This window comes from Schistocerca cancellata, chromosome 5, assembly GCF_023864275.1.
Source record: "Schistocerca cancellata isolate TAMUIC-IGC-003103 chromosome 5, iqSchCanc2.1, whole genome shotgun sequence".
In the NCBI taxonomy this organism is placed as follows: domain Eukaryota; kingdom Metazoa; phylum Arthropoda; class Insecta; order Orthoptera; family Acrididae; genus Schistocerca; species Schistocerca cancellata.
The window spans coordinates 590,617,341-590,636,807 of NC_064630.1; the positions used below are offsets into that span (position 1 = coordinate 590,617,341).

At 49.0% G+C, this 19,467-nt stretch overlaps 1 protein-coding gene across 1 annotated transcript in view; it reads right to left on the bottom strand.

Moving 5' to 3' along the window:
• The window catches only part of LOC126187847 (venom serine carboxypeptidase), a 143,074-nt gene that overhangs the window by 75,343 nt on the left and 48,264 nt on the right, over positions 1-19,467 (bottom strand). The window lies entirely within an intron of this gene.

The following is a 19,467-nucleotide window of genomic DNA, read 5'->3' on the forward strand; positions in this document are numbered from 1 at the left end:
AGTACATTGTAAGGTTTATATTTTTTTCTTTCAACAACTTTCTTTCAACAACTGATTCGTAACTGGGCCGAAACGACCTCCTCCCGGCGAGAAGGGCATGAAGAGGTCGTCCAAGCTGTGGGAAGAGGTTTCAAGGCCCGAAGCTTGTTGTCTGTAAGTGTAGCCCAAGCGGCATGCCACAGCGATAAAATGCGCTGACAAATGACCCTGCTAAAATCAGATGAAGGCACACAACAAGAAGCTGTCCGAGGCTGGAGGACCGCAGCCTTGGCCGCAGCATCTGCAGCTTCGTTCCCAGGGATACCGACATTGCCAACAGCCTACATAAAGGTAACCGGAGAACAGCCGTCCGCCAGCTGCTGAAGAGAGCGTTGGATCCAGCGCATGAAAGGGTGAACCAGATACGGATCACTGAGGCTCTGGATGGCGTTTAGGGAATCAGAGCAGATGACATAAGCAGAATGTCGGTGACGGCAGATGTAAAGAACAGCCTGGTAGAGGGCAAATAGCTCAGCTGTGAAGAACGAACAATGGCCATGGAGCTGGTATTGGAAACTGTGTACCCTAACAATAAAAGATCACCCAACACCGTCATTGGTCTTAGAGCCATCTGTATCAATGAAGATCATATTAATGTACTTTGAACGAAGTCCGACAAACCGGGAGCGGTAACCTGGGGTAACCTCCTTTGGGAGCGAGCTGAGGTCAAGGTGAATGTGAACCTGAGACTGGAGCCAAGGTGGCGTTTGGCTCTCGCCCACTCAAAAGGTTGCAGGGAGTGAAAAATCAAGGTGCTGAAGGAGGCAATGAAAGCGAACTCCAGGGGGTAGCAGGGCAGATACATACAACCCGTATTGACGGTCGAGAGAGTCATCAAAAAAAGGAGACGGGTGGTCGAGCATTGACAATAGCCGACAGGCATACTGACAAAGCAGTATATAGCACTGGTAGGTTAGTGGTAATTCATCGGCTTCAGCATGAAGACTCAACGGGACTAGTAAAGAACGCCCTGATCGCAAGACGTAACCCCTGATGTTGTATAGAGTTGAGGCGGTGTAAGATGGACAGCCGTGCAGAGGAGTATACAAAGCTCCCATAATCCAGCTTTGAGCAGACGATCGACCGATATAGGCGAAGTAGGATGGTTCGATCCGCTCCCCACGACGTACCGCTGAGAACACGGAGGACATTTTGAGAATGGGTACAACAGGCAGCCAAATATGACACATATGGAGACCAGCTAAGTTTCCTGTCAAACGTAAAACCTAAAAATTTTGTTGTCTCCACGAATGGGAGAGCAACGGGACCGAGACGTAAGGACGGTGGGAGAAACTCTTTGTAGCGCCAGAAGTTAATACAGACTGTCTTCTCAGCAGAAAAACTGAAGCCACTGGCGACACTCCAGGAGTAAAGATGGTCAAGACAACACTGAAGACAGCGCTCCAGGAAACATGTATGCTGCGCGCTGCAATAGATGATAAAATCGTCCACGAAAAGGGAGCCTCATACATCAGCTGGGAGGCAATCCATTATTGGATTGATCGCTGTGGCAAAGAGTGCGACGCTCAAAACTGAGCCCTGAGGCACCCCATTCTCCTGGCGAATGGCGTCGGACAGGACAGAACCCACACGTACCCTGAACTGTCGATCCATTAAAAAGGCACGAATAAAAGGAGGGAGGCGACTGCGAAAGCCCCATGTATGCATGGTGCGGAGAATGCCGACCCTCCAACAGGTGTCGTAAGCCTTCTCCAAATCAATTAACACAGCCACGGTCGAGTGCTTCCGCAAGAAGTTATTCATAATGAAGGTCGACAAGGTAACCAGATGGTCAACAGCAGAGCGGCGCCTACGAAATCCACATTGTACATTGGTAACTAGGCATCGAGATTCGAGCAGCCAAACCAAATGAGAGTTAACCATTCGTTCCATCACCTCACAGACACAGCTGGTAAGGGAGATGGGTCGATAACTGGAAGGCAAGTGCTTGTCCTTTCCCTGCTTAGGAATTGGGACAACAATAGATTTGCGCCAGCATGTGGGAACATGACCCTCAATCCAGATGTGATTATAAGTACGAAGAAGAAAACCTTTACCTGCAGGAGAAAGGTTCTTCAGCATCTGAATATGAATAGAATCAGGCTCTGGAGTGGAGGACCGTGACTGGGCAAGAGCATTTTCGAGTTCCCGTATGGTGAATGGGGCATCATAACTTTCATGATTTGAGGAGCAGAAGTTAGGTGGCCTTGCCTCCTCTGCCTGTTTTCGGGGGAGAAAGGCAGGGTGGTAATGAGCGGAGCTTGAAACCTCTGCGAAAAAGTGGTCGAAGGCATTGGAGACATCCTCAGGGGCCACAAGGATGTCATTTGCGACCGTCAAGCCAGAAAATGGTGAGTGGACCTTAGTGCCATGTAGCCGGCACAGGCTACCCCAGACAACAGAAGAAGGAGTAAAACTGTTGAAGGTGCTTGTGAAAGCAGCCCAGCTGGCTTTCTTGCTTTCTTTAATAACACGATGACACTGCGCACGTAATCGTTTATAATTGATACAATTCGCCATCGCAGGATGGCGTTTAAAGGTGTGTAAAGCACGTCTATGAGCACGTAAAGCGTCTCTACATGCTGCGGGCCACCAGGGGACCGGTACGCAATGTGGAGAAGAAGTAGTGTGAGGGATGGAATATTCAGCAGCAGTGAGAATGACTTCCATGAGGTGTGTGACCTGACGATCGCAGCTTGTGAAGGTTTGATCCTGAAAGGTCGCCCTGGAAGAGAAGAGCCCCCAGTCTGCTTTGGAGATGTTCCAACTAGTTGAGCATGGAGAGGGGGTATGATGCAGGAGATGGATAACCCAAAGGAAGTGGTCGCTCGAATACATATCAGAAAGTGCGTACCACTCAAAACAGTGTGCAAGTTGGGTAGTACATATAGAGAGGTCTAAATGGCAATAGGTGTGAGTTATGTCCGAAAGAAAAGTAGGGGCGCCAGTATTGAGGCAGACAAGGTTGAGGTGGTTGAAAAGCTCTGCTAACAGGGAGCCTCGCGGGCAGGATGCTGGAGAGCCCCAAAGGGGATGGGTGGGAATTGAAGTCTCCAGTCAACAAAAATGGTGCAGGCAGCTGAGCAATAATTTGCATCATGTCTGCCCTGGTAACGGCAGACGACCACCGAGTGTAAATGGTACAAATGTAAAATGTAAAAGTGGGGAGAGTAATTCAGACAGCAACTGCCTGCAGGTCGGTGTGCAATGTGATGGGATCATAGTAAATATCATCCCGGACCAGCAACATAACCCCTTCATGAGCCATAATACCTGCCACAGGGGGTAAGTCAAAACGCACGGAGGCATAGTGTGCCAAGTCAATTTGATCTCACAGGCATAGCTTCGTTTCCTGGAGAGCTACGATGAGCGGACAGTGCAAGTGTAGCGGCAACTTTGCTGGAGAGCTACTACGAGCGGAGAGTGCAAGTGTAGCAGCAACTTTAAGTCCTCTCAGTTGAAGCGAATGCCGTGAATATTCCAATCAAGAAGTGCCATTGTGAGAAGAAAAAGAAAAGGAGCAGCAAGAAGGCGTCACCTCGAGGGCCGCTGAGGGCCTGACTTCTAGTGAGCACTGCCGCCACTATCAATAGGCGGAGAGTCATCGTCCATTTGTTCAATAGGTTCGTCGGCCATCTTGTTAAGATGGCCGGGAGGGGGAGCTTCGTCCGCCGGTGAACGGCCGGATGTTCAGCTACCAGTGGTGTGGCAAGGCGAAACAGATGATGGCCTGGGGCGGCAACCGCTGGGTGGCGCAGGAGAAGAAATGTGCCATGGTGGAGAAGGAGAACTTTGCTTCCTATGAGCCTTCTTGGAAGGTCGTTTAGTCGAAGTACTGGTCGATGGCTGGGAGTTTGAGGTATGTAGGAAGTCTTCACGGGAGAGTTCCTTCTTGAAGGCCTGTGCATCTGACTTTGGTGTCTTAGTCATGGCAGAAGCTGATGAAGATGCTTGTGTCTTAGGGGTGACGGGTAGAAGAGGAGACATTGACCAGGCGATCTTAGCACTGGCTGAACGGACGACCGTAGTGCTGAAGGTCAGATTGCATGTCTGGGTTGCCACCTCCCTGGTAGTCCGAGGAGAGGCAAGGACAGTACTGTATTTCCCCGCTGGGAGCAGCGTGGGCTTCCTACTAGCAAATAGCTTGCGAGCAGCCGAGGTGGACACTTTCTCTTTGACCCGAATTTCCTGTATACAGCGTTCATGCTTGTAGATGGCACAGTCGCGGGAGGATGCTGCATGGTCACCCTGACAGTTCACACAATGAGGAGGCGGAGGTGGACAGTCACCCTCATAGGTGTCCCTGCCACAAGTGACGCATTTAGCCGCATTAGAACAAGACTGGTGGGTGTGATTAAAATGCTGACACTGGTACCAGCGCATAGGTGTCGGGACATAGGGGCGAACAGAAATAACCTCATAACCCGCTTTTTTGCACGATGGCAGCTGAACACTATCAAAGGTCAAGAAAAGTGTTGACCTTTTTCATGACCCTATGGACAGCAGTCACGCCCTGCTCAGCGAGGAAAGACTGAATCTCCTCGTCAGTCAATCCGTCGAGTGATCTAGTATATACCACACCACGCGAAGAATTCAAAGTACAGCAAGCCAGACAGGGAACGTGTACAGGAGTGTGGCCCGAAGCAGTTTTTGTGACTGAAAGGCACTCTCAGTTTCTAACAACAAGGTACCGTTACACATCCTGGTACAAGACTTGACAGATCTGGCTACGGCATCTACACCCTTCTGACTAACCGAAGGGTTGACAGATGAAAAATCCTTTCCGTCCTCAGATCTAGAAACTACGAGGAACTTTGGGGCACGTGGTAGTACCTTTGTCACTGGTGGTTGGTCAAGTTTTCGTTTTTGGGCAGAAGTCGAGAGAGGAGAAGAACCTCCCTGGGCCTGGCCTTTACCAAGGGGTACGTGCGTGCCTTACTTGTCTACCCAGGGCGGGGAATTACGCGTTACCCCGTCACCAGCTACGCGTGCGAACGCGTGGGTCAGCCTTCAGGCACACACAGGGAGGAAAGAAGAATAGGAAAAAAAAGGGAGAGAGGGAGAGAAACGTCAGACTGTCTCAAATATCGAGGCGGAGACCAGAGGGTGGACAAGAAGGCAAGGAGAAGGAGGCAAGGTGGAGGAGGAGAGGAGTAGGAGGCAAGGAAGAGAGAGAAGGGGAGAAGGACAAAGAAAGGAACCAAACAAAGGAAGGAAGGAACCAGAATAAGCGAAAAACCAAAATGACCACAAATATAAGTTGTGGAACCGTCTGTCTCCGGACGCAGGGCAAACTACCCCCTTGAGGGTGAGGGACTCCTTTTAGTCGCCTCTTATGACACGCAGGAATACCTCGGGCCTATTCTAACCCCCGGACCCGCAGGGGTGAGAGCTAAATTACGATGCAGATCTTGAAAAGCTGTTTCTTACGCTGGCTGCTAAGAACTACTTTAACCTTGAGTGTGCTCGATTGCACTCCGGAGATGCCACACATTACTGCAAAATTAATAATTTACTCTTTTCCAACCAAGAAGACAGTAACTAAGATCCACAGTACTAAATATTTTATTTTTGATGAAAAAGTCAGTTTCAATTTTCATATTCAAAAGTAACACCAAAGGACAGATTTATTTAAATCATTTAATACTATGAAGGAAAGAGAACCTGTTAAGAGTAGGGAACAGTAGTTACAATCAATTTTCCAGCAGGTTTGAGGCTGCCTGTTTGTTTGCTCTTACTGCACTTATCAGGAATACTTAAATAATTTTTCTAGTGGCCAATGACGCTCATTAGAGTGGGATGGCCACCTGACAGGTGTCAGCCTCTGCAGCCATGAGAAGGACACCCACTACAACCGAGAGCCTGTGGGAGAGGTGCCGCCACGGGATGAATTCAGTTTTCAACCAGCGAGTCAGATAGGTGGACCAACCATGGGTCACATAGCGGAGAACCTGCCACAAACAGAGTCCCTGTGTGTGGCAGAGGCAACCTGTGCAGCTGCTACGGGAAATCCATGCAGTGTATCTTGGCAGGCTGTATCAATGTGAAAGCAGAGAACTTCCTGCTGGTCGAACTCAGGATCAGGGCCTGAGGGGGGACACGACAAGGCATCTGCATTGGATTGTTGAGAGATGGGCTTATATCGGATAACATAAGTGGGCTGAATAGGATAACTAAAGGCTTGTGATCAATGAGGAGAGTGAACTTCGTCTCAAACAGGTAGATGTGAAACTTTTGAATGGCAAACACCATCACCAGAGCCTCTTTCTCAATCTGAGAATAGTTCCCCTGTGCTCGGGATAGCATCTTGGACGCATATGCAATGGACTGTCCTGAGCCATTATCATTTCTGTGAGCCAAGACGGCCCCAATACCATAGGCTGAAGCATTGGCCACCAGAACCAAGAGGCGGTCCAAAGGGAAGGGAGTAAGGCAAGGGGCAGACTTGAACATAGTTTTTAAGTGGAGAAGAGCTTGATAACAGGCAGGAGTCCAGTTGAAAGGCACCCCTTTGCAATGCAAACAGTTGAGGGGCTGTGCAATGTCAGCAGCCTGGAGCAAAAGCTTTAAGTAGTAATTAACCTTGCCCAAAAAAAAAAAACTGGGAGGTCAGATAAATCCTTGGGGCAGGGAAGGGAGTTTATGGCCATGACATTGTGATCCAATGGAAAAGTGCCCTCTTTACTGAGCCACTGCCCTAAGTATTAGACTTCTGGTTGAAAGAAACTACACTTTTCCAGCCAACAGCATAAACGTGTGGCCTGCAGGGGGTGATATAAGGTACCAAGGTTCTGCAAATGCTCGTGGTGTGTACAGCTGGCGACCACAATGTCATCGAGATAACTGACACAAACTGTGATGGGCTGTGTGAGCTGCTCCAGGTACCTCTGGACAATGGCCGGCACCGAGGAAATACCAAATGGAAGGTGCTTGTATTTATATAATCCGAAAGGCATGTTTATGACAATGATTTTCTGGGATTCCTCATTTAAGGGTAATTGGTGGTAAGCCTCCGCCAAGTCAATCTAAGAGAAGTACTCGCTAAGTGCATGTTTGGTGAGAAGTTTCTATCAGGGACAGCGCATTGTTGTAACTTAGAAATCCCCACATAGGCAAACGGAGCCATTGGGTTTCCTGATCACCACTAATGGGGTTGCTCAAGCAGTCACTTTCATAGGCTTGAGGATGCCAGCAGCCTGCAGTCGATCGAGCTCTTGCTTGACTAATGGACGTAAGACCACCAGAATGGGTCGAGCCCAGAAGAACTGTGGCTGAGCACCTGGCTGGAGAGCAATGTGCACCTGGAAGTATGAAGCACACCCTACATCAGACAAACAGAGAGGCACAGGCTGAGCACAGACTGTCCAGGTCCAGGAAAGGGACTGCAGTGGAAATGAACTAACTTTATCAGAAATCGAAAAGCCAAACAGTGTAAAAGCATCAAGTCCACAAATGTTTGAAGTCGAGAGATGGTCAACCAAGGGTCAAGAGCTGGGGAACATGTTTATAGGTGGTCAAGAACAAGAACTGCCCATGGAGGGAGATAGAACCATCACCATACGCGACCAATTGCCAAGAGGTGGGAGACAGCTCCAGGGAATCCAGGCGTGTATACGTCGCCAGATTGGTCAAGGAGATGGTGGCCCCTGTATCGACCTGGAAACAAATGTCCACATTAAAAATGCAATGCACAAGAAACATCATCTGCATCAATGGGGTGTCCAGTGGAACGACTGATCGCATACTATGCACAGTATCCTGATACCCTATGGGTGAGGGGCGTGAGCGCGTGGAGCAGCTGCAGACAGACAGATTGGAGATGGCCATCTTTCTGACAGAGCGTGTGATGGGGACAGACTGCACGAGAATGGGTGGAAAAGCACCACCGACAAGGGGCAACCAGCAGCTCTGAAGCCATAGTGATGTCCTACAAGGAGGAGTCTCGACAATGTTTCTCCGCTGCTTGTGCGATTTCAAAGGAGTGGGCTATGCACACAATGTCTTCCAGCGAGGGGTTATTGAGTTTCAACGCAGCTGTGCGGACCTCTGGATCAGTTGCCAGTTGAATGATAACATCGTGAATCAAGGAGTCTGCATACAACGCCTTGCAATAGTGATTGGTGCCAGTGAAGTCACATTTGCAGCTGAGATCTTTCAAGTCTGTGACCCAAGAATGGTTTATGGTACTGGTGGAACTTAAGCCAAGGTGCCATGACATGTGTAATGGTACTTTTTTTTTGTGGTTTTAGGGCGCACAACTTCAATGGTCATTAGCGCCCAGACTACGTTAGGAATGCATCGCGAGGCACAAGTTTAAAGCAACTAAAAGGGAAAACACGATAAAAGACAGACTGACAGGCATAGGATAAAAAAAAAAAAAAAAACAGTATAATCAAATGTCCTTAGAGAGGTTTGTCAAGTTGATAAAACGAAGAACACGAGCAGCTTCTCGTGGGTCATCCGCTAAAATGGCATCTAGAGTACATGGCAGGCCAAGATCAAGACGCAGTGTGTTAAAATCCAGACAGGATGTTAAAATGTGGTGGACTGTCAGCAATTGCCCACATGGGCAGAACGGCGCCGGCGCAGCCGTCAGCAGATGGCGATGGCTGAACCGGCAGTGTCCAATTTGTAACCGGTCCAAAACGACCTCCTCCCGCTGAGTAGGGCGTGAGGAGGACGTCCAAGCCACGGGAAGAGGTTTTAAGGCCCGAAGCTTGTTGTCCGTAAGTGCAGCCCAATTGGCATGCCACAGCGATAAAATGCGCCGACAAATGACCCTGCTACAATCTGACGAAGGGACACAACAAGAAGCTGTCCGAGGCTGGAGGACCGTAGCCTTGGCCATGGCATCTGCAGCTTCGTTCCAAGGGATTCCGACATGGCCAGGAACCCACTAAAGCTAACCGGAGAACCGTCGTCCACCAGCTGCTGAAGAGAGCGTTGGATCCAGTGCACGAAAGGGTGAACCAGGTACGGATCACTGAGGCTCTGGATGATGCTCAGGGAATCGGAGCAGATGACATAAGCAGAATGTCGGTGGCGGAAGATGTAAAGAACAGCCTGGTAGAGGGCAAAGAGCTCAGCTGTGAAGACCGAACAATGGCCATGGAGCCGGTATTTGAAACTTCGTGCCCTGACAATAAAAGAACACCCGACCCCGTCATTGGTCTTAGAGCCATCTGTATAAATGAAGGTCATATTAATTAACTTCGAATGAAGTTCGACAAAATGGGAGTGGTATACCGAACTGGGGGTAACCTCCTTTGGGAGCGAGCTGAGGTCAAGGTGAACGCGACCCTGAGCCTGGAGCCAAGATGGCGTGTGGCTCTCGCCCACTCGAAAGGTTGCAGGGAGTGAAAAATCGAGGTGTTGAAGGAGGTGACGAAAGTGAACTCCAGGGGGTAGCAGGGCAGAGACATACAACCCATATTGACGGTCGAGAGAGTCGTCAAAAAAGGAATCATAAGACGGGTGGTCGGGCATTGACAGTAGCCGACAGGCATACCGACAAAGCAGTATATCTCGCCGGTAGGCGAGTGGCAATTCACCAGTTTCAGCATGAAGACTCTCGACGGGACTAGTATAAAACGCTCCGATCGCAAGACATAAACCCCGATGTTGTATGGAGTTGAGGCGGCGTAAGATGGATGGCCGTGCAGAGGAGTATACGAAGCTCCAATAATCCAGCTTGGAGCGGACGATCGACCGATATAGGCGAAGTAGGATGGTTCTATCCGCTCCCCACAACATACCACTGAGAACACGGAGGACATTTAGAGAACGGGCACAACGGGCAGCCAAATATGACATGTGGAGACCAGCTAAGTTTCCTATCAAATGTAAGACCTAAAAATTTTGTAGTCTCCACGAATGGGAGAGCAACGTACCGAGTCGTAAGGACAGTGGGGAAACTCTTTGTAGCGCCAGAAGTTAATACAGACCGTCTTCTTGGCAGAAAAACGGAAGCCATTGGTGACACTCCAGGAGTAAAGACGGTCAAGAGAACGCTGAAGACAGCACTCGAGGAAACATGTACGCTGCGCGCTGCAATAGATAGTAAAATCGTCCATGAAAAGGGAGCCTCATACATCAGCTGGGATGCAATCCATTATTGGATTGATCGCTATGGCAAAGAGAGCAACGCTCAAAACTGAGCCCTGTGGCACGCCATTCTCCTGTCGAAAGGTGCCCGACAGGACAGAACCCACACGTACCCTGAACTGTCAATCCATTAAAAAGGAACAAATAAAAAGAGGGAGGCGACTGCAAAGGCCCCATGTATGCATGGTGCGGAGAATGCCCGCCCTCCAACAGGTGTTGTAAGCCTTCTCCAAATCAAAGAACACAGCCGCGGTCGGGCGCTTCCGCAAGAAGTTATTCATAATGAAGGTCGACAAGGTAACCAGATGGTCAACAGCGGAGCGGCACCTACGAAATCCACATTGTACATTGGTAAGTAGGCGTTGAGATTCGAGCAGCCAAACCAAACAAGAGTTAACCATTCGCTCCATCACCTTACAGACACAGCTGGTAAGCGAGATGGGTCGATAACTGGAAGGCAAGTGCTTATCCTTCCCCGGCTTAGGAATCGGGACAACAATAGACTCGCACCAGCATGCAGGAACATGTCCCTCAATCCAGATGCGATTGTAAGTACAAAGAAGGAAACCTTTACCCGCAGGAGAAAGGTTCTTCAGCATCTGAATATGAATAGAATCAGGCCCTGGAGCAGAGGACCGTGACCGGGCAAGTGCGTTTTCAAGTTCCCGCATGGTGAATGGGGCATTATAACTTTCACGATTCAAGGAGCGGAAGTTAGGAGGCCTAACCTCCTCTGCCTGTTTTCGGGGGAGGAAGGCAGGGTGGTAATGAGCGGAGCTTGAAACCTCTGCGAAAAAGCGGCCGAAGGCGAGACATCCTCAGAGGCCACAAGGATGTCATTTGCGACCATCAAGCCAGAAACTGGTGAGTGGACCTTAGTGCCAGATAGCCGGTGCAGGCTACCCCAGACAACAGAAGAAGGAGTAAAACTGTTGAAGGTGCTTATGAAAGCAGTCCAGCTGGCTTTCTTGCTTTCTTTAATAATACGACGACACTGTGCACGTAATCGTTTATAATTGATACTATTCACCACTGTAGGGTGGCGTTTAAAGGTGCCTAAAGCACGTCGACGAGCACGTAAAGCGTCTCTACATGCTGCGGTCCATCAGGGCACCGGTACGCGACGTGGAGAAGAAGTAGGGTGAGGGATGGAATATTCAGCAGCAGTGAGAATGACTTCCGTGAGGTGTGCGACCTGACGATCGCAGCTTGTGAAGGTTTGATCCTGAAGGGTCGCCCTGGAAGAGAAGAGCCCCCAGTCTGCTTTGGAGATGTTCCAACTAGATGAGCACGGAGAGGGGGTATGATGCAGGAGATGGATAACACACGGGAAGTGGTTGCTCGAATACATATCAGAAAGTGCATACCACTCAAACTGGCGTGCAAGTTGGGTAGTACATATAGAGAGGTCTAAATGGGAATAAGTGTGAGATGTGTCCGAAAGAAAAGTAGGGGTGCCAGTATTGAGGCAGACAAGATTGAGCTGGTTGAAAAGGTCTGCTAACAGGGAGCCCCCTCGGGCAGGATGCTGGAGAGCCCCAAAGGGGATGGTGGGCATTGAAGTCTCCAGTTAACAAAAATGGTGCAGGTAGCTGAGCAATAATTTGCATCATGTCTGCCCTGGTAACGGCAGATGACGATAGAGTGTAAACGGTACAAATGGAAAATGTAAAAGTGGGGAGAGTAATTCGGATGGCAACTGCCTGCAGGCCAGTGTGCAATGTGATGGGATCATAGTAAATATCATCCCGGACCAGCAACATAACCCCTCCATGAGCCGGAATACCTACCACAGGGGGTAGGTCAAAACGCACAGAGGTGTAGTGTGCCAAGGCAATTTGATCGCATGGGCGTAGCTTCGTTTCCTGGAGGGCTACGACGAGCGGACGGTGCAAGCGGAGCAGCAACTTCAAGTCCTCTCAGTTAGAGTGAATGCTGCGAATATTCCAGTGAATAAGTGCCATCGTAAGAAGAAAAGGAAGATGAAAGAAGGGGTCACCTCAAAGGCCGCTGAGGGCCTGGCTTCGAGCAAGCACTGCCGCCGCTATCAGTAGGTGGACAGTCATCGTCCATTGGTTCTATAGGTTCACCGGCTATCTTGGTAAGATGGCCGGGAGGGGGAGCTTCCTCCGCCGGTGAACGGCCAGATGTTCGGCTACCAGCGGTGCAGCCAGGGGAAACGGATGACGGCCTGGGGCGGCAATCGCTGGGTGGCGCAGGAGAAGAAATGCGCCATGGCAGAGAAGGAGAACTGTGCTTCCTATGAGCCTTCTTAGAAGGTCGTTTGGTGGAAGTAATGGTCGATGGCTGGGAGTTCGAGGTACGTAGGAAGTCTGCACGGGATGGTTCCTTCTTGAAGGCCCGTGCGTCTGACTTCTGGGTCTTCGTCTTGGCAGAAGCTGATGAAGGGGCTTGTGTCTTAGGGGTGACGGGAGGAAGAGGAGACGTCGGCCACGCGATCTTAGCACTGGCCGAACGAACGACCGTGGTGCTGAAGGTCAGATCGCATGTCTGGGTTGCCACCTCCCTAGTAGTCCGAGGAGAGGCAAGGACAGTACTGTATTTCCCCGCTGGGAGCAGCGTGGGCTTCCTACTAGCAAATAGCTTGCGAGCAGCCGAGGTGGACACTTTCTCTTTGACCCGAATTTCTTGGATACAGCGTTCTTCCTTATGGGTGGGACAGTCGCGAGAGGATGCTGCATGGTCACCCTGACAGTTCACACAACAAGGAGACGGAGGTGGACAGTCACCCTCATGGGCATCCCTATCACAAGTGACACATTTTGCTGCATTGGAACAAGACTGGCGAGTGTGATTAAAATGCTGACACTGGTAGCAGCGCGTAGGTGTCGGGACATAGGGGCGAACAGAAATAACCTCGTAGCCCAGTTTGATGCGCGATGGCAGCTGAACACTATCAATGGTCAAGAAAAGCGTCCGGGTCGGTACAAGGTCATTGTTGACCTTTTTCATGACCCTATGGACAGCCGTCACGCCTTGCTCAGTGAGGAAAGACTGAATCTCCTCGTCAGTCAATCCGTCGAGTGATCTAGTATAGACCACACCACGAGACGAATTCAAAGTTCAGTGAGCCTCCACCCGGACAGGGAACGTGTACAGGAGTGTGGCTTGAAGCAGTTTCTGTGCCTGAAAGGCGCTCTCAGTTTCTAGTAACAAGGTACCATTATGCAACCTGGTACAAGACTTAACAGTTCCAGCTATGGCATCTACGCCCTTCTGGATGACGAAAGGGTTGACAGAGGAAAAATCCTTTCCGTCCTCAGATCGAGAAACGACGAGGAACTGTGGGGCAGGCGGTAGTACTTTTGTCACTGGTGGCTGGTCAAGTTTCCGTTTGTGGGCAGAAGTCGAGAGAGAAGAAGAAGAGAAATCCGTTGCGGAGGAATCCCCCATGATTGCCAGCGTCTCCGATGGCGCGCTCCTTCCTTATGGGGACCCTCTCAGAGGGCACTCCCGCCTTAGGTGAATGTTTACACCTCAGGTCACACCTCCCAAGAAACAGACGGAGGGACCAATCGGCATGGTGAGAAGGTATCAGCTCAGGAAATCACCCCTCCCTGCGCCTGGCCTTTACCAGGGGGTACGTGCGTGCCTTACTTGTCTACCCAGGGCGGGGAATTACGCGTTACCCCGTCACCGGCTACGCATGCGAACGCATGGGTCGGCCTTCAGGCGCGCACAGGGAGGAAGGAAGAAGAGGAAAAAGAAGAGAGAGAGGACAGACCGTCTCAAACGCCGAGGCGGAGACCAGAGAAGGCAAGGAGAAGAAGGCAAGGAGAAGAAGGCAAGGAGAAGAAGGCAAGGAGAAGAAGGCAAGGAGAAGAAGGCAAGGGAAAGAGTAAGGAAGACAGTGAGATGGAGAAGAACAAAGAAAGGAACCAACCAAAGGAAGGAAGAAACGAGAAGAAGTGAAAAACCAAAATGACCACAAATATAGGTCGTGGAACAGCCCGTCTCCGGACGCAGGTGCTAACTACCCCCTTGAGGGGGAGGGACTCCTTTTAGTTGCCTCTTACGACAGGCCGGAATACCTCGGGCCTATTCTAACACCCGGACCTGCAGGGGGGGTAATTGTACTTGAATTACGTAATCAGTACAGCACCTCACCTCAACCTCTCGATACTAGCAATATTCTACTGTGTTTCTGTAAAATAGTTAACATATTTCTGTGACAACATTCAGATTTGATTTCATTAATGTAGATGTACTTTGATACATCGATATGTTTATATTGCAATGATATTATTCTTATGTGTATTCTTTCTTTTGTCACTATGATCTTTAACATACTTGTAACTCTGATTTTTGGGCGCATAAGCGGTTATTAGAGTCAAGTCTTGGTCGTCATGTTGAAAAGATGCAAATTGTAGTCAGTTTATGAAATGTGAACTTTAACAGTGAGGAAGATATTTTCAAGTATGTTTCATATTGTGAAGTGATGTTGAAACGAAAGTAATAAAAAAAGAAGTGTAACTTAAATTTGGAGTGCTGATTACTTTTTTACATCACCATTGTCCTAACTTGCAAAAGTTTAATCTTCAAGAATGATTTATGAAACACCTCTATAAAACTTTTGAATATCGCAAAATAACACCTAGGCCTCTTTGTATCCGAGCTTGGAATCATCAATACCTAGATTTTTGATGATTGAGCCACGAGTTCACAATGAGACCAGCGTGGGAAACACGAAAAGATGAGTGCCTAGTTTATCCATTATTTCATGTAATGACTTTATTAACTGTGCTCTAATGACACCTGCCACATAATGTAACTTTGTTGTTGCCCGAAAATGCAATATTTAACAGTGTGAGCAACACTACAATCATAATTAAATTTTACCTTTGTTGTGGTAGGGTTGTTAGACATGGTATCACTGGAAATAGTAGTTAGCAGCACACATATCTTGTTAAAGGAAACGGCCATGGGGGCTGACAACGGTGCCAACTTGCAGAGCAGAAAAAAGTGCCTGGTGATGCCCAGGACATAAATGACAGCCGTTGCAGGGAGTTGGCCATGACCTGAAATACTATAAAATAATGTTTCAGACGATGCAAGTATGTTTCCCCATCTTCTTTAGTGACGTTAAGGGGTGGAAACGATAGTGGGCGTGGGGAAGCATCAGAAACCAGGACACCCAGCAGCTGGTGCAGGAGGGCATCCCGTGCCATGATTTTGTCCATCATCAACTGCAAGGATTGGTTGGTTGTTTTGGGGAAGGAGACCAGACAGCGAGGTCATCGGTCTCATCGGATTAGGAAAGGACGGGGAAGGAAGTCGGCCATGACCTTTGAAAGGAACCATCCCGGCATTTGCCTGGAGCAATTTAGGGAAATCACGGAAAACCTAAATCAGGATGGCCGGACGCAGGATTGCAAGGATTATATTTTTTTTTTTTTTAGGGTGCAAAACTGCTATGGTCATTAGCAGCCAGTCTGTGACTTAGGGAAAAAAAAAAAACTGGAAACCAGAAGCAATGGGAACAAAACTAAAAAAAATGGGGAAACTAAAAACGGTAGGGAAGCTTACAAAATCACTATAGAAGGGGGGTTGTTTGTCCCAAAAAAGAGCTTCAAATGACTGACTTCATCTCACTGCCACTAAAAAACTCGAGAACGCGATCGGCTGAGCGCGTGTCATCTGCTAAAATGGAAGATATATTAGGCGACAGCTGTAGACGGGCACATAACGGAGCAAAATAGGGGCACTCAGGTAAAAGGTGTCTCAACGTCCACAGTTGAGAGCAGTGGGGACAAAGCGGGGGAGGTTCACCACTTAAAAGATATTGATGGCTAAAAAGACAGTGCCCTATCCGGAGTCTAGTTAAAATTACCTCCTCATGACGAGGAGTTCAGGAGGAAGAGGTCCAAGCACAGGGAAGGGCTTTCATGTCCTGCAATTTATTATTGGGAAGTGTCGACCAATGTGCATACCATAAAAGAGTAACATGACGATACAAAACACACTGTAGACTGGCAAAGGGAACCATGCGAACAGCTATATTGGCCGCCTCGTTTCCACGGATACCAACACGTCCTGGGATCCGGAGGAACGCCACAGACGGCCCCCTAGTGGCAGTCCTGAATCCAGTGGACCAGAGGGTGGACAGGGTAGAGAAGCTTTGAGACTGAGGAGAGAGCTGAGCGAATCTGAGCATGTAATATACTCTATCCACTGATGGCGACAGATGTATTGGACAGCCTGGAGAACAGCGTAAAGCTCCGCAGTAAAAACCGAACACTGGTCGGGAAGCTGAAATCGATTAGGGGTGTCGCCAACAATATAGGCACTCCCCACACAATATGATATTTTTGAGCCATCAGTGTAAATAAATGTGGCATCCCTCATTTGTGCGCAATGAGCAGCAAATGCCCGATGATAAACTTGGGAAACTGGCAAAGGTCACGGAGCAGGCAGGTCCGGGGCTGGAGCCAAGATGGTGCTGTACCCCAAGTTGTCAAGAAAGTTTTAGGAAAGTGGAAGGAAAGAGAATGTAGCAATTGACAGAAGCGGACTCCCAGTGGTAGTAGAGAGGAAGGGCTGCCTGCATACCTTAAATCCAAGGAGGCGTCGAAAAAAATGTCATGGGCCGGATTAGCAGGCATGGAAGACAGATGGCTAGCATAACGACTCAGAAGGACAACTCGCCGATTGGACAGCAGAGGTTCAGCAGTCTCAGCATAAAGGCTTTCCATAGGGCTGGTGTAAAAAGCTCCAGACACTAAACGTAATCCACGGTGGTGGACAGAGTCGAGACGCCAAAGAATAGACGGCCGAGCAGAGGAGTAAACTATGCTTCCATACTCCAATTTCGAGCACACTAAGGCGCGATAGAGGCGGAAAAGGACCACTCGGTCCACTCCCCAGGAGGTACCATTCAGGACAAGGAGGGTGTTGAGGGATTGCAGACAGCAAGCCAAAAGATAGGAAATGTGGGAGGACCAGCACAGTTTTCTATCAAACGTAAGACCCAAGAATTTAGCGATGTCCGCGAATGGTAGGTTGACAGGGCCTAGATGTAAGGAAGGTGGGAGAAACTCTGTATGACGCCAAAAATTGACACAAACGGTCTTACTGGGAGAAAAGTGGAAGCCGGTTTCAATGCTCCAAGAGTGGAGTCGATCGAGATATCCTTGAAGACATTGTTCAAGAAGGCTGGTCTGTTGAGAGCTGTAGTAGATCGCAAAATAGTCCACAAAGAGGGAAACCTGAGACATCAGGAAGGAGACAATCCATAATTGGATTTATGGCAATGGCAAACAGTACAACACTTAGCACGGAGCCCTGGGGTACCCCATTTTCTTGGGAGAAAGTACGGGAGAAAGTAGTGTTCACCCACACTTTAAACATGTGCTCTGCCATAAATTCATGAAGAAAAAGGGGCAGCCGACCTCGAAAACTCCAAGAGAACAGTGTGTGGAGGATGCCTGTCCTCGAACAGGTATCATATGCTCTCTCCAGATCAAAAAATATTGCTACTGTTTGGCGTTTTCGGAGAAAATTGTTCATGATATAAGTGGAGAGAGCAACAAGATGGTCAATGGCAGAATGATGCTTTCGGCAACCACATTGGGCAGGTGTTAAAAGACTTCGGGACTCCAGCCACCAGGCTAAACAGAAATTCACCATACACTCCAAAACCTTACATACAATGCTCATGAGAGAAATGGGGCGATAGCTAGAGGGGAGATGTTTGTCCTTTCCAGGTTTCGGAACAGGAACGACGATAGCTTCCCGCCATCTTCTGGGAAAAGTACTGTTGGTCCAAAATTCGATTATAAAGGCGAAGGAGGTAGTGCAGACTCTGGTACGAGAAATGCAGCAACATTTGGATGTGGATACCATCTGGTCCTGGGGCGGAAGAGTGAGAAGAAGAGAGTGCATGTTGGAGCACCCGCATGGAGAAAACAGAATTATAGCTTTCGTGATTTTGAGAGGAGAAAGCAAGAGGCCGTACTTCCGCTGCACATTTCTTCAGGAGAAAAGCTGGCGGGTACTGTGAAGATCTCTAAATCTCAGCAAAGGATTGACCCAATGAGTTAGAAATTGCGACAGGGTCCATTAAGGTATCATGCACTACAGTGAGCCCTGAGACCGGGGAGAAACTAGGTGCACCAGATAACCATTGAATCTGACTCTAAACTTCCGAGGAGGGAGTGAAGGTGTTAAATGAGCTAGTAAAGAAGTTCCAGCTTGACTTCTTGCTATCGCAGATGACGTGACGGCATCACGCACGGAACTGCTTATAGCGGATACAGTTGGCAAAAGTAGGATGGCTACGTATTGCATCATGGCATGCCTCGTTCCACCAAGGAACTGGGGGCCGCTGGGGCAAATCGGAGGTGCGAGGTACTGTACGTTCCGCAGCTGTAAGAATAACTTCTGTAATATGAGTGTCGATGCTAGGAAAGTGACGGTCATCGAATGTCGCTAGAGATGAAAAAAGTGTCCAGTCGGCTTGGGCAAACTACCAGCATCTCGGGCGCATATATGGCAGTTGTGGCTGCAATCTAAGGACACATGGGAAGTGGCTACTCGAGTGTGTACCAGCAAGAGCGAACCATTCAAAGTGCCGAGCTAGCGGAACAGTACCGACCGAAAGGTCAAAATGAGAGAAACTTGCCGTGGAGGCAGACAAAAAAGTAGGGTCACCAGTGTTCAGGCAAACAAGATCCACTTGGTGGAAGACGTCTATCAATAGTGAGCCACACGGAAAAGGACGCAGAGGTCCCCAAAGTGGGTGGTAGGCATTGAAGTTCCCAACCAGCAAATAGGTGGGTGGAAACTGACCAAGAAGATGAAGGAGATCAGCTCTTGCCATTGGTGTGGACGATGGAATGTATACAGTACAAAGAGAGAAGGTCTATCATGAAAGGGAAAGATGGACAGTAACAGCTTCGAAGGAACCGTTTAAGGGAATTGGGTGATAATGGACAGTATCATGGAGAAGAATCACGAGTCCTCCATGTGCCTGAGTGCCATCAACAGAGGGGAGATCAAATCTGGCTGACTGAAAATGAGGGAAAACAAAGCAATTGTGGGGACACAGCTTTGTTTCATGAAGACAGAAGATGACGAGAGAGTAGGATCATAAGAGGATTGACAATTCGTCCCGACTGGCTCTAATGCCATGGATATTCCAATGGATAATGGACATAGGGTGGACAGAGAAGGGAATAATCTTCCCATGGATTCCCTCAACTCAATGACTGCTGAGAGCCGGTAGCCAACAGCATGGAACGGCATTCAGCCGAAGGCAGAAGATCTTGATCCATAAGTTATTCAGGAGGAGCTTCTGCCACCAGC